The sequence below is a fragment of the Melanerpes formicivorus genome, unplaced genomic scaffold (genome assembly GCF_026170545.1).
Source record: "Melanerpes formicivorus ecotype bairdi unplaced genomic scaffold, bMelFor1.0.p_v2 SCAF_16, whole genome shotgun sequence".
NCBI lineage: Eukaryota > Metazoa > Chordata > Aves > Piciformes > Picidae > Melanerpes > Melanerpes formicivorus.
This window is the reverse complement of record NW_027142368.1, coordinates 7,571,284-7,585,647: the sequence shown is the minus strand read 5'-3', so window position 1 is coordinate 7,585,647 and position 14,364 is coordinate 7,571,284. Positions and strand designations below refer to the sequence as shown.

The 14,364-nt window shown below is 42.0% G+C and overlaps 1 protein-coding gene across 9 annotated transcripts in view; it reads left to right on the top strand.

Moving 5' to 3' along the window:
- Positions 1-10,411: 10,411 nt before the first annotated feature.
- The window catches only part of MICAL2 (microtubule associated monooxygenase, calponin and LIM domain containing 2), a 118,860-nt gene continuing 114,907 nt past the window's right edge, over positions 10,412-14,364 (top strand). For all 9 annotated transcript variants that reach the window (XM_068147966.1, XM_068147965.1, XM_068147964.1 and 6 more), the window contains exon 1: positions 10,412-10,476. The gene's annotated coding sequence lies outside the window, so the exon portion shown is untranslated. The remainder of the gene's footprint in view (positions 10,477-14,364) is intronic.

Below are 14,364 nucleotides of genomic sequence, written 5' to 3'. Positions count from 1 at the left end.
TAAACTGGCAAAATCCTGATTTACTGTGCACTTCCTATGTGCTTTCTTCAGATACAGTCTGTGCATGTGATACATCATACATAGGGAGAAAAGAATGGGACACAAAAGCTAGGAGTTCCTGCATTAATGCTGCTTCTGCCATTGTTATAGTGAGTTGCCTTGGACAAGTTTTCCAGCCATTTCCCTACCTTTTCCTTGGGCTATGATGTGTTTCCACTTTGCTCTGGAAAGGCTGGATAACAGCTACTTGTCCACTTCAGGGTGGTATTTTACCACATACTGAATAATAATAGGATCATAAAATCATAGAATCAATAAGGTTGGAAAAGACCTCAAAGATCATCAAGTCCAACCTATCACCCAATACCTCATGACTACTAAACCATGGCAACAAGTGCCACGTCCAATCCCCTCTTGAAACCTCCAGGGACAGTGACTCCACCACCTCCCTGGGCAGCACATTCCAATGGCTAACAACTCTCAGTGAAGAACTTTCTCTTCACCTCCAGCCTAAACCTGCCCTGGTGCAGCTTGAGACTGTGTCCTCTTGTTCTGGTGCTGGTTGCCTGGGAGAAGAGACCAACCCCTACCTGGCTACAACCTCCCTTCAGGTAGTTGTAGACAGCAATAAGGTCTCCCCTGAGCCTCCTCTTCTCTAGGCTAAACAACCTCAGCTCCCTCAGCCTCTCCTTGGAGGGCTTGTGCTCAAGGTCTCTCACTAGCCTCAATCATCCAAACCTCTTCACATTTTCTCAGAATGCTGTACATTTCCCTTCAACTCAATGACCTTGTCCACAAAACCAGAAAAGGTGTCTTTTATTCCTCCCCCTCCAGTCAGCAGCAATCTTAGGATCCCTAGCTGGTCATATTAATGTGTAACTTACTGATGAACCCATCACCTGACTGCTAAGAGCAATTCTGCCATTGCTTACAGAGGAGTGTGTTAACACAGGAGTAAGATATTGTGGTCAAGTAATGGAACTAAAATCAGATTTTCCTAATTTATAGCTGGATCCAAAGATGACCAAAGCCAGTGAGAGTCTTTCCACTGACTTCACTAAACTTTGCAGGTTTGTCCACAGAAGTGCTGTTAATACAGCCCAGCCAGGCCCTGGGAGATACTCCAACCCCTTGTTCTCAGCTGATCTTTTTTGGCCATTATTCAGAGCTGCTAGAAGATGCTACTGCATACACCACCAAGGGTGGGCCAAACTAAAAGCTGAAGCAAAAAAATACTGCAGGAAAACTCTGACTAAAAAAGAAAAAGCCAAATAAAAATAACAGTAAATGGTAGCAGCATTACAAGTTCCTCTGCCTCCAGGCAAGTGCCTACACATTTGTAAGTAATGACATGCAGACATCAGTTTAGTTTAAGATACTTATTGATGCTTTGTAGGCTGATGTTTTAAGCAAAACAGAAGGCAAGAGTGGGCAAGTTTCCAAAATCTGCCTATGTTGTGAAATAAAAAAATGTACCTATAAGCTGTCTCTACTGAACACACAGTGAAATATACATGCTGGCTAAAAATCCTCCTACCATACACCAAAAAACATCTTACTCTATCACAGGCTGAAGTAAATGATAAGAGAAGTGGCAGGGCTCATGAAGGAAAACCAGCTAGTTAATTCAGTTAATTGACAATGGAAGTTTGCTTTTTTTTTCAATAAGGCAGTTTCATCTATAAGGTTTCACAGTAAAGCACTCTCTGTTAGTCTGTTAGTTAGTGACTGTATTTTATTGACATTTACTATGAATTATCCATTTATGTCTAAACTTTTGTTTACTGTCTGACAACAAATATTTATCTGTATGGGTGAAAGTGAAAGGCCAGGCAGTACTGCACTGTTGTAAATGAGCCATTTGCATCCTACGAAGTTATTTCAAATTCACTTTTTCAATACCAAAAATACCTTTCAGTCTTTAGCTTAGACATTGTTAAAGAGTACTTTGGTGAATGGGTGATGCCAGATGCGTATCTTGAAAGAGCAGCATAATTGCAGCTCATTAAGAAATGGAAAGAATGCAATATAGCCAAAAGAAGCACTTCACATGCAGAAAGAAGTGCTTTCAAATCAAGAAGTTTGAAGGCTGGAAGACTTCAGCTGTGCTGAGTTTCACAGGTCAATTTAATGTATGAATTTTAAACAACCTATGAAGAGCACTTGAAAGAAATGCCAGTTCTGTGAGCAACATGGAGCAATCATATGACAAGCTGATGGACTAAGTTTCTGCTCAACAGGATTTCCCCTGGGAATGTGGTGGTTGTTAGATGTCTTCATTTCAGCTGTTGTGAAAAGCACTTGTGCCCAGGCTTTGTTTTCTCCCCAAGTGCTGCTGTTACCATTCCAGAGAGTTCAAAGTGGTTTTACTCTCTGGGTGTTCAGGCTCCTCCTTCAGCAGCTGAAATCTGATATTTCAAATGCTGGCTATGCATGAGCAGGAAGAGTGGAGGGATGCCAGCTGCCCTGTTTGACGAATTTGCAGATGCACAGGACTTTTTTTTTTTTTTAATTAAAGAATACTTTTTTTTTTTCTTTAATTATTCTGGCACGGAGACTGGAAAGCTGTTGGCAGGTGGTGCAACTCATGAAAGGTCTCTCTGCTTGCTTATTTGAAGTTGCTAACATGGCATGATTCAATACTAAATTATGGAGTTTATAAGATTGTTTACAGGTTGTCAAGAACAATATTAGTCGTGCTGTGATCCAGTGCACTCACATGAGCTAAAGAAACCCAAGCAACAAGAAGGAGACTGTTCAACAAGCCTTAGTGTTACCTTGGGACCAGGTTGCAATTCATGAGGTGGCAACAACCTGTCAAGCACTAAGACAGCCATGATTAGGAGTAGAGATCATGGTGGTGCAGAGCCTGCCATTGAGGAGGGAGACATTTGTAGAGGCTGGATGACCTGCGACATCTTTGAAATCTCCAAAGCTTATGGCAGGGAAGAGAATAACCATGGCCTTATTCTACGTGTGGTCTCAACATGCCAAATACTTGCTGTAGAACTTCTTTTGCTTTGCCAGGTGGGATATAGCACCTGTCTCCCTTTCACAAGCAGTGTCGAAGGGGGTTGTGTCCTCCTGAGCCACTCTGGATTTGGCAGGTGGGTTTCAGTATCACTGACGTGTGCACGGCCTGCATCTATACAGCAGTGTTGAGCTCCCCTGGGAGCTGGGGCATAGTGTAAGGCTGAGCTCTTCTCTGCAGGTCTATGGAAAACTGACAGTGCTGGAAGGGGGCCAATTTAACTGGGAAAACTGAAATTGACTAAGCTTGAACAATTTAATTATCACTTAAAGTTAAAGATGTAAATGGCTTTAGGCCCCATTTCAGAAACCAGGGATGAAAGGGTAGAAACAGGAATAAGCTGCCTTTTTTTTTTCCTCTGTGATCAGATAAGGAAGAGAAAATTTCAGTGCTGCTGTAGCCAGATATAAAATGGAAAAAATTAAGATACAGTGGGGAGTTAAAAAGCAAGTAAACTTTAAAGAGCCTATTCCTCAGCAGCAATTTGAGACCAGAGTAGCAATTTGAGCCCACTCTTGTATTTGTATTGAGAAAGAAGTCTGGTCTTGAGGATAATTTTACTAAGGTTAAGGTAGTGATTAGAGACCTGTAACTCATAACTTTACAACACCAGGTTTAGGAAGAAGTCTCTTTTGCATCTGTACTACTGTGGGTAGCCTATCAATGCCATGAGTAACTCTAGCAATTGTGTTGCTGTGCTGCTATTTGGCCTCTGGTGAGCACTACAGAATCCTTTTTTTACAGAACTTTGGGTTGGGTTTTTTGCAGATGAATGGGGTCAGATGGAAAGCTGGTTGCTGATTTAAAGGACCATACGATTGACTTCAGGGAAAGGTAGGAGGCTGGCTGAAATTTTCTTCTTTACCAACATGTATAGTAGTGAAAAATGCCAATATGCATATTCCATATGAGAATAACCACTTACCTCCTGGACCATAGCAACAACTGAGTGGTTTTGAACAGAAGATTTCATATACAAGTATTTGTAACACATATAATTCTGAATGAAATGCAAACCTGTATTAAAGCAAACAAAGCTTTTTCTATGCATCAGCACTTTTCTTGCTGAACTGTAGAGAACCATAATCTGTATAATTTCTCTGGAATCTACATGTCCTTAGTTATTCCACTCCTTTGGAATCCCATATCTTTTGAAAACCCTTATCATCATCTTGAAGAAAGAGTAAATATGACAATAAAAATGTCAGTGGCATTGACATTTCCTGTTGATTCCAGAATATGGAAAGGAACTTTGGAAGTTGTAATTTTACATTGGCCAGAGTCCTAATTATGACATGCCAGTAAAATTCACATTTCTTCTTCTTTGCCCAGACCATGAGTTTACATTTCAGTTGTGCTGTGGTAGTCTCCAAGTCCGTCATGGCTACGTTTCATGTTTTCATATAAATACTGATTGTCAATGGCATTAAACATGCATAACTTTTGTTTCTTAGCAACCTTATTTTTTAAACAAAGGGGTGCTTAATAAATGTAATTTATTTATTTTATGCTGTCAAGACAATAATGTACAACAGACAAACCCAATAGCCAGCAGTTGCTGACTGGTTTTTATTATCTCCATAGAGCAAGTTAGAAACATTTGTGTTAGCATTGAAAAAAGACTACATCTTCTTCTTGGCCAGTCCGTCCTGGCTAAGAATGAGAAGTGGTTATCTCTTCTTTAATGCAGCAAAATAAAGCACAATATAAATGATCAGTCACCAGAATCTTCCAAAGTAAACTCTGGAATTGCCAAAGAAAGTACCTCCTTCCTCAAGAATGGGAAAAAAAAAAAGAGATATTTAAGTTCTAACATGGTTTTGCTCATGCATATGGAGTAATTTTCATTAAAGAAGCAATTAGAATAGCACAGGCTAACCAGAAGTGTTTAACTTAAAAATGAAGAATGAGAATCTGTGAAACTGGAAGCATGACAATTAGAAGAGTTGCGCTTTCATCCTTGAGCTCGACCAGTATGTCTCAGTCTTCAGCTGTCTGAGGAACAGTAACTTCCCTAAAATATCATCAGAGACTATCTCTGCACTCAGACTTATCATGATGGTGCTCACTGGTTCGAACTCTCTGTCATTCTTCCATTAATGACATTCAGGGAAGAGTTTGTTCAGTAACACCCACAAAACGTAAATACCATTTAATTAAATAAAGTCTCTGCTAGACTTAATATGCTAACATCAAAGCATCTGAAAGGTGATCTTTGTCTCTGACAGAAGGTTTCCCACAGACAAGAAATAATCTCAGGCTCTTGCTGACACCACCTATAGAATGGTTAATTTGTATTGAGCATGTGTTTACAGAAGATTCTCTTTATTCACTGACAGTTACATTCTAGGAACTATTTTCATGCAGGTGCATGATAAAGACACGAATCTTCTCTGTTGCTTTTTAAATTTTTCTTTTGTTGTTGTTAGGTTTGGTTGAGATTTTTTTTTCCTCCAAATTTCCTCAACACCTCTATCACAGATCACTATATTTTTCTCCTGATATGATCTGAAGTAACCTAGCCAGCTGTTTTGCAATGTGACATCCTTTGAGCAGCTGACAGTTACTGGCTCATGTGGATGTTTTAGCACCCTAACAAGGCAAAATCTATTTACCAGCTGTATGCAGCCTGGAATTATTTGACTTGAAAGACTGTGCATTAACTTACATTTCTTTATCAGCTTAGCTGACCTTTACATTTCTCTTTGCTCTATAAAGTCTTAATCTGAAATCAAGTATGACCAAACTCAGAGTACATTTTCAGGGAAGGTGTTAGCACAGCAGTGCAGGAAGGAAATCTTATCAGCTTTGTTGAGCTTGGTTGGTTAGTTTTACACAGAATCGTTTGTCAGCAGAATCCAAATCAACAAAGCTGCAAGTACTAGCTAGGAATATGAGGCCTGATGCAAAGCCTGTTGGAATCCATGCAAAACAATGTTTGATTACTTGATCTGTTTCTGAAGTCAGTGAGATGTTGACATTTATTTCAACAGAAGTAGCTCTGCGCCTTTGATATTCTCTCATATGTATTTCTCATAGTAGTGACTTCTGCAAATCAAAGCAAAATCAGAATTGTATCTGAGCACACAAACCCAAATGTCAGAAATGAAAATATAAAATAGCTGTAGAATAATCTTCAGGGCACTGAGGTCTCAGCATTAATAAAAGGAAGACATTCAGTGATACTCCTTAGGGGAAAAAAATCCAAATATATCCCCCATGGAAGACTAAATCTTCTAACAGCTGGGGAAGGCAGAAAATGCAACTTTTTATTATAATGATTTATTCTGCCTTTCATAAAGTTTTACATTTCTTAAGGTTCTACTTGTTACTTTTCAGAAACTCGAAGAATGTTCCCATGATTTGTACTTACAACAACACCAAAGGTAACATAATCCCTTACATGAAGCGAAATGACACTGGGATGTGACTCTGCTGTAGGAATAAATACAGAATTGTGATTTTGTGCCTCACTAAAATGGGACTTATTCTAGAGAGTGTGAGGCTCATTCATTATGCCTCCAAGGAAGGAACTTCTTGGTTCATGTACTGAAGATTTTGAAGGGGCTGGTGCCAGTTAGCTGGGTACTCTGCGTGAGCTGGCAGTTATCAAAGTGTCATAGAAAACCAATCAGTTAACATTGAATGATGCTGGGGGCAAGAGATCATCCTGTGCTCAGACTATTGTATTAGAAATTTCACACCAGTAAAAACTTTTTTAGTTTCATAAAAAAGATATGATCCAAAAAGCAGAATTTCCTAGGTTTGTGTCAGACAAGCTCCATCTCCTTTTTGTCAAAATATTAGAGAAAATATTCACGTGGAAAAAAACAACAAACAACTAAAATAATCCTACCCAAACAACAGAATATTTGCATTGATGAATGGAGGACTAATGTTACCAACCTGGGGACGTGTTACTGGCTGGGTGTGCTGTGGGATGTTTGTTAGAAATGCCTCCTTCAAGGACAGGGGTAACAGGATAAACACAAATCCTGGCAGTTCAGTGCTGATGTGGTAGCCCCCTACTGTGTTACTGTAGCAGAAGCTGTGAGTGTATGAGGAGTGGCTAACATGAGGAAGGTAGGGTAGTGAAGGACCCATCTCCCAGCCTCCCTAAAAAAAGAACTTGTAGTCATCTGTGGGAAGAGGGCTAGAAAATTTATCTAGGTGTGTTTAGTTGATACTTCTGTCTGTTTTTTAACTTAAGAAACAACAATCCTTTGGAACAGTTTAAATATTCATTATTTACCAGTGAACCAAAGCGTTTTGAACTGTTCTTCAGCAGACATGTTAATGTCTAGAAACTTGAACAGAAATGTTGCTTAGAGGGTATCTGACACTAGAATAGTGTCATTATATGCTATGGGTATTATCTGACATGTTCAGGATTGGGTAGGAAGGGCTGTTTCCTGCACATGTGGTAAGAAAATCCAGCTATTCCAGGCTCCAGGAAAATATATGCTCCCACATGCTTCCTTTCCTTAGATCTGTTTTCTTTTCTTTAATCTATAAATCAAAATTCCTTTGAAAGAACCACTCCAATGGCTTTATATGTACATTCACTTAAAGCTTGTTCATTACTGAGGGAAGAGAATATGAAAATTTGTATTTAACTACTGATTCTCACCAGAGGTTAATATGACGACATACTTGAAACCAAGAAATATTCTGTGCTACCCACAAAGGCCTTTCACCTGATGTAGTAGAATGACAAAGCTTGTGAGCCCCTATAAGGTAAAGAAGTCTTACTACCTTCTGTGTGAATTCTCAAAGTCATGAAGGGCATGAGTGGTGGAGAAGGCAGTTCAGTACAGTTGATTGAGACTTATGCTGTGACATCAAAACTGGACAGTCTCTTTCAAATAAAAAAGATAGTTAACTTTGAATAGATCCACAATTAATCAGAATTGATCAGACAGGTTCCTTAAACACCACAAGAAGGGCTTTTGTTGTGTTGTCTATGTAGACAGCACTGCACTTAGAAGGATTTGAATAGATAGGCTTGCACATGTCAGGAAAGGGAGTGCTCCACATAATCATCTGCAGTGATGGGATGAACATCCTACAGCATTTACCAGGTGTGGTTTTATACTAGTTGATAAGGCTGAATTGCTTTTCATAAGGACTATTCTTACTCCTTTTTCCTGTCCTTCCAACAGGGAAGAACAGCCTAGGACTGAAAACAAACAAACAAACAAAAAGTTTATGAAGCAGCTGCACTGATAAAAATAATAGGTTAGGACCTTGGTCTGACTGGAAGGGGAGGCTGCACAGCACCCAGGGAACTTGCTATTTCCCTTCCTATCTGTGTGTCCCATGCTTCACATAACGGAGGGTGGGCTAGGGCAGCCAACAGAGCCACAGCTAATGCTGAATTTGTAGTTCTTGATTAGTGTTTAGCAATTTAATCTTTACTGAATTGTGTTCAGCTTAGCTCCAAGTGATTAGACAGTATCTTAGTGATGTTTTCCTTTGGAGAGAGGTAGGTGTGACTGTGAATAAAGATTTTCTTAATTCTGTTTAAATAACATCTAATGAAACATCATTTTAAAAGATGGTTATGATAATAATTAAGAGCAGTGAGTATGAACTATAGAGTCATCTTTTGGGCATTGTCACAGCTCAAGTATTTAAGGACAATAAATAAACATACTAACAATAGTTATTATAGTGACAAGGTCCTGGTGGTCTTCATGCAGCCCCTGACATGTCTCCCTAGGCAGTGCATAAGAATTTTGTAAGGACCTGGCAGGAGAGCATTGTCTTTTATGGGCTTAATAACTTATTCTGAGAGGGGTGGAGGGAAAAGGACAGATGGTGAAGAGATCTATGTGAGGCCAGTGCTGTAAGCATCTTTGCTAACCAAGAAGGGCCATCTTTCCAGAAGAAGGAAGTTCTGGAATATTTCTCAGGAGGGGTTAAATTCTTTTTTACTTTGTATCATCTGAGGTTTGTGTGGAGGAATCCTGCTTTCGTGTGGCTCTCAGTGCTGGACAGAAACTGGGAAGACTTGGTACAAATCCTATAGATAGTATTTCTTTTATGCAGACATCCTCCTTTTCTAACTAGAGATTGCTTCTGCTGGAAGCTGGCCAAGAGCATTTTCTCATTCCTTGTTCTTGCCTTCCTCAAGGCTGATGAAGAAGATAGTATTTTAGATAACACCATTATTTCTATATTCTCAGTTTATCACTTTGACTAAGAAGTACGTTTAATCTCCCAAAGTTAAATAAGCAGATAGACTGCAATTCAAAAGTTAATGATTGAGTAAAACTTGGGTTCAGCCAAGCACAATGCAAGAACCTAGAAGGCAAATTTCTACCCAAATGGGAGGTGTTTTCCACCACAAACTGCCTATTTCAGTGGTCAACAAATGGTTTTAGAGAGCTGTTTAAATTCTTGGCTTGTAAGAGATTGTGTTACATTGAGCTGTGCATGGATACTTAGGAGCACGTTCACACTTGGTTTCTTTCCACCTTGTCGAAAGCAGCTTTAAATTTGGCTCAGAGCAAGCAAGTGTGAAAAAGGTCAAGTAGCTCATGTCATGGCAGAGAAGGGTCCTGCTGCCTTGGTCTTCCACAGCCTTCTTCAAGGTCATCTAAGGTACAGTGTCTGTGTGGTGCATGTCAAAATATTTATGAATGTTTTAAAAGTTACCTAAAAGCAGGCCTGCTAGGGTTTGTAGCAAACCTTTAGGTTTCAATATGAGCTTTAGCTGTGGAGCATTTTACCCTTGCTGTTGCAGCAGATCGAGGGAATCCTGTCTATCTTTTTTCATAAAACTTCATTTCTGCTGTTAGCAAGATATTGTCACGTCCATGAAAGTCAAGGAGTTGTAGTGTAAGTGCTGTTAGGTACATGACTTGGTAATTCTGACCTTTCTTTCTAGTAGTTTTCTCTTTCCCTGATGACCTAAATCTTCTTAATTCTCCTGAATATATGACGGCCTTTAAGCTTCCTGAAGCACAGAACCTGAATAGGCTCAAAGAGCGTTTTCCGATTTCCCTATTTCACGCTGCCCCAGACGCACTGCCACTGATCCCCGCTTCCCCAATTCACAGGTAGCCCAAATTCACAGGTAGCATCTCCTCCACCGCCCCTTCGGCGCGTCTGCAGGGAATGCGGCTCGGAGCGGGGGCCGGACCAGCAGGTGACCCTCTGCCTCCAGCCGGGGATGGAAGCAGAGCAGGGTACGAGTCCTGGGCGGCACCGGGCACGGCCGGTCCCCCAAAACCACGGAGGGGCATGGGTAACAAAAATAATCCCTATGGGGGCAACGAAGAAAATTCACATTGCTGGAAGCACTGGAGCCCGGCGGTGGCTCGCACGGGCTGGGGTAATCTCCCCGCCTCGGCCCGCCCCGCTTCGCTGGCTCCGCCCCGAGCCGCCCGGCGCCGACATGAGCCGAGCCGCGGGCAGCATGCGGGGCGCCGCTGCCGCGGGTAGGTCCGTGGGGCGGGTGGAGCAGGTGCGGTGGGAGCGGGGCGACTGTGGGGGGCAGCCACCGTGGCGAGAAGGGTCCCTCCGGGAGTGAGGGCACCCGCAGTCGGGCTATTGTCACCGGGAGTGAGGGCACCCGCAGTCGGGTTTGCCTTCCGCGGGTGGCGGCGCCAGGGATTGCGTCCTCCCGTCACTTCGCGGAGCGCAGGTGGCTGGTGGCCGGGGCTGAGCGCGGGGGGTTGCCCGACCGGTGCCCGACGGGGCGTGCGAGTGCTTGCAGCGCTCGGTGGGCTGTGCGCTCTTGCCCGAATTCGTTGCTTGCCGGCTGTGGTGCTTTCGCAGCCCAGGGTTGTACCTGCCCCCTGCGCGGCGGCAACACCGGGACTGCGATGTGGTGTTTGAGGGCGACGCAGCAAAAGTAACGCTCGTCTGTATTTCGTGAGTACCCGGTGACTGAGGCAGCGAAATGATTTCTAAATGTGTTGCCACACCGAAGTGGGCTGTTGGGTTGGACGCCTCTTAATGAGCGTGTTAATCAACATAACATCCTTCTCTGCTCACCTTTTGGACTAATTGAATATGGCGTCTGTTGGACTTTTCTTTGTGCTTTGAAGTATGTGTTAACCTGTGATAGTAATTGTCTTGTCATGTTCACTACGTTTTTAATGTGTAAATTCAGCATGTGACTTGAATTCAGACAGTTGGCCGTGGGTTGGCTCGAAGACCGATGACTGTAGATTTTTTTGCCTCTAGGCTTATGGGCTTGAACCAATATCAAAAAGTTTTAAGATCTCTCTCAAGTTTATGGGAAGAGATTTGGAGGTCTCCGTCGACCTTAAACAACTGTTTACAATTGGCAACCTTGTTGGTACTTTCAGCCAAAATGCTATTTGAGCGTGGAAACCTAGCTGCATTCTTGTAGCTAAAGATGGTCCCTACATCTCAAAACTCAGGCGTGTTGGCATGGCCAGGAAACTTCCTATGAGAGTGGACTTTTTTTCCACCACCACCACCACCCACCTACCCCTTTAGAGACTCAAATCTTACACTGAGGTGCAGTGCTGCTAGGCCTGGCCGGGGTGTAGCTTGCTCCCTGCCCAACTTTGTTGTTGATTTTGAGGAAGTTCTTAATCTCTCTGACTCAGTGTTCTAATCTTTAAAATGTCTTAATAAGACTTGTCACACTTGCCTCCCAGGGATATTAACATCTAATTGATGAAGTGCCTTGATCTGGGAGAAAAGGGAGCATCATACCTCCCTCATTTTGCCACTCTCTATTGGTTGCTGATTATATTACATGGGTGGAAAACAGATTATCCAACATCCAAACTGGAGTTCATGTCTGTTGGCATTTCCATAAGCACTCTAAATAAGCATATGTCCAGACATACAGTGGATTTTATTCCCTCTGGAGGATGCCTGTGAAAGTGTACTTCTAAAATAAGGTACTGAAGCATCAGCAAGTTCCTAACTTCAGAGATATTACACATTTTGTGTATTATGAGGTCAGTAAATGTTTTAAGCATTAAAATTATGTTGGGTCACTTATCCTTGATCTTAGTCTAACTCAGACTGAGACTCAGCCTCAGTTTTTTTGCATGCTTTGCTTCTTTAGAAACTGGAAAAAAGTGCAACAGTTTTACAATTCTCTGTTTGAAAAGATAAGTTGTCTTTTAAAGTGTTAACCTTTTTTTAACATTTTACTTGCTGCCTAGAGCGGTAATTAGCCACTTCACTCCCCTGACTTGAATTCCACCCCACCTCTTCCTTATCATCTGCCTCCTGCTTTGGGCAGATAGCAGAGCCTGCAGTGGCAATAGCAAAGGGCTGGGGTGATGAGGGTCACCAGCAACTAAATTAGCTGCTATGAGTGGACACACCTACTTACAGCATGCCTACTTTCCCCTAGAGCCTTGGGTTGAGACAGTTGCAGTGCTTTTCCTGCACTTAGGTGGGTGCTGGGAGGCTGCTTTATGACTGGGCTGACCAGCCAGGTACCAGTGTGTTTGGCTCCTGTGTTATATTTGGTTCTTCTTGTCAAGATTGTTGCTGCAAAGCATGTCTTATCCCCCATAGCAGACAGACCCATGAAGTTGAGAATTGACAAATGCTGCTTGATGCTGGTTAGTGCTGTTCTCTTCATAATGCTGGGAAAAAAGTATGGGAGATGCTGCTAATACTGTGTTACAGTTTGTAACAAAAATTTTAGTTGTGATCAGAAATTTCCAGAAGTTTTGGACAGTAGGAGATGGGTGGACACCTCAGAGTGTGGCAAAGAAAGGAAGTTCCAATGGGAAACTGGGGGATGCTGCATCTGAATTCCTCTTGTGTGAGTCCTGCAGCAAGTGACTTTTCCTGACTTATCTGTAAAACTAGGTAAATTCTTAGCAAACCAGTAAAGTATATAAAAATGAGATGTCTCTGTTTTGAAACTCTGACTTCCTCTTTTTTTTTTGTTTTGGTTCTTAGTTGCATTAATACTGCCCTAGAGACGTACAGCAGTAAAATTTCCCCAGTAACAGGGTAGTGGTTGGACTACTGTTTGTGAGGAGTTCAGGTTTCCTTCAGCTTTGTCTAGAAGTAAATGTGGTTTGAAAAGATTTCCCCCCCCCATCCTTATTTTACCCTCCAGGGTATTCTGAAGTAGAGTTTTCCTATATGGCATCCATGTCCCATTCCTTGTGGACATGAGAGAGACTCTTTTTTTGGCTGGAGACGTTCTTTAAATGTAAGAAATGATGAAACGAGAGGCGATTGCTGTCCAGTTTCTCCATGGGTAGGCTTTAGGTCTTTCATTTCTTTTAGCAATACCTTGTATCTGCTCCAGCTGTCTCATTGCTCTGGTATTTTATAATTAGTATCTTGAAGACTCAAGGGAAAACGTTCAAATGCTATATATTTCCCACTGGGACGCTTCCACATGGCTGTAACATTTGTTGTGAGTCTTTGGTGATGTGTAGCTATTCCTCAGGAGTCCTTCTCAGTTTGATTCCCCTGGTGTCAGCAGAAAAACTGTTTTCTAGTAGAGGAGGCTTTGCTGCTTAGGGGCACGGTGTGTTTTGATTCCCTTAAAATGAAGACAATTTCAGATGACTGAAATAAGGTCTGCCACCCTGTATGCTGCTCCTTTTTTCTCAGCTTGCTTGTGTGTTATATCTGGAGCCAAGAAGCTACAGGAAAGCTGGGGGTGCTCTGTGTGGCTGTGCAGGCAGCCTGGCATGCATGTATCTGTATAATATACATTTAGCCTGTGCATTCTGCATGTGAGAGAATTCTTTCTTTGATGCACCTTTTCTTTTCAAGCCCTTTCTGTGAGGTGTCCATTAATTTGGAAAACACAGCCTGGCTGCTGGGGGGTGGCATGCTGTGTGCTTTGCTCATCACTAGGCCCAGTTTTAGAGGTGTTTATACTGCAAATTGACTCCTTCAGAAGTGGTATTAGTAGTTTGGGGTATTTCAGCATGGTACATTAGACTGTCTCCAGCAAATACAGATATTCTACTTTAAGGCTATTAAGTGCCCACTGAATCAGCGGCTGTGCAGACAGACAGTTAGTATTGTATTGTGACACATTCTGGAAGTTGCTGGGTTTATTTTTGACATGGAGAATATGACTAAGAATAACTCTTTCATCTAAGCATAGTTAACATTTACAAGCAAGTAAAAACTTCCCCAAAATGATCTTTAGTCATACTTCGACTCTTAGTTCCATGAAAGGAAAAAAATTCAGGCTGGTGCTTAAATTTGAGCTGCATGTGCTATCAAGCCCTGTTCCTGCTCTGAGCTCACACACCACACGCTCTCCCACCCCACACCTTCTGTGTTCAGTTGGGGGTTTTCATTTATATTCCCCTCCAAATTTTTGTGTGCAATTTAGTGTGCAGGGGGAG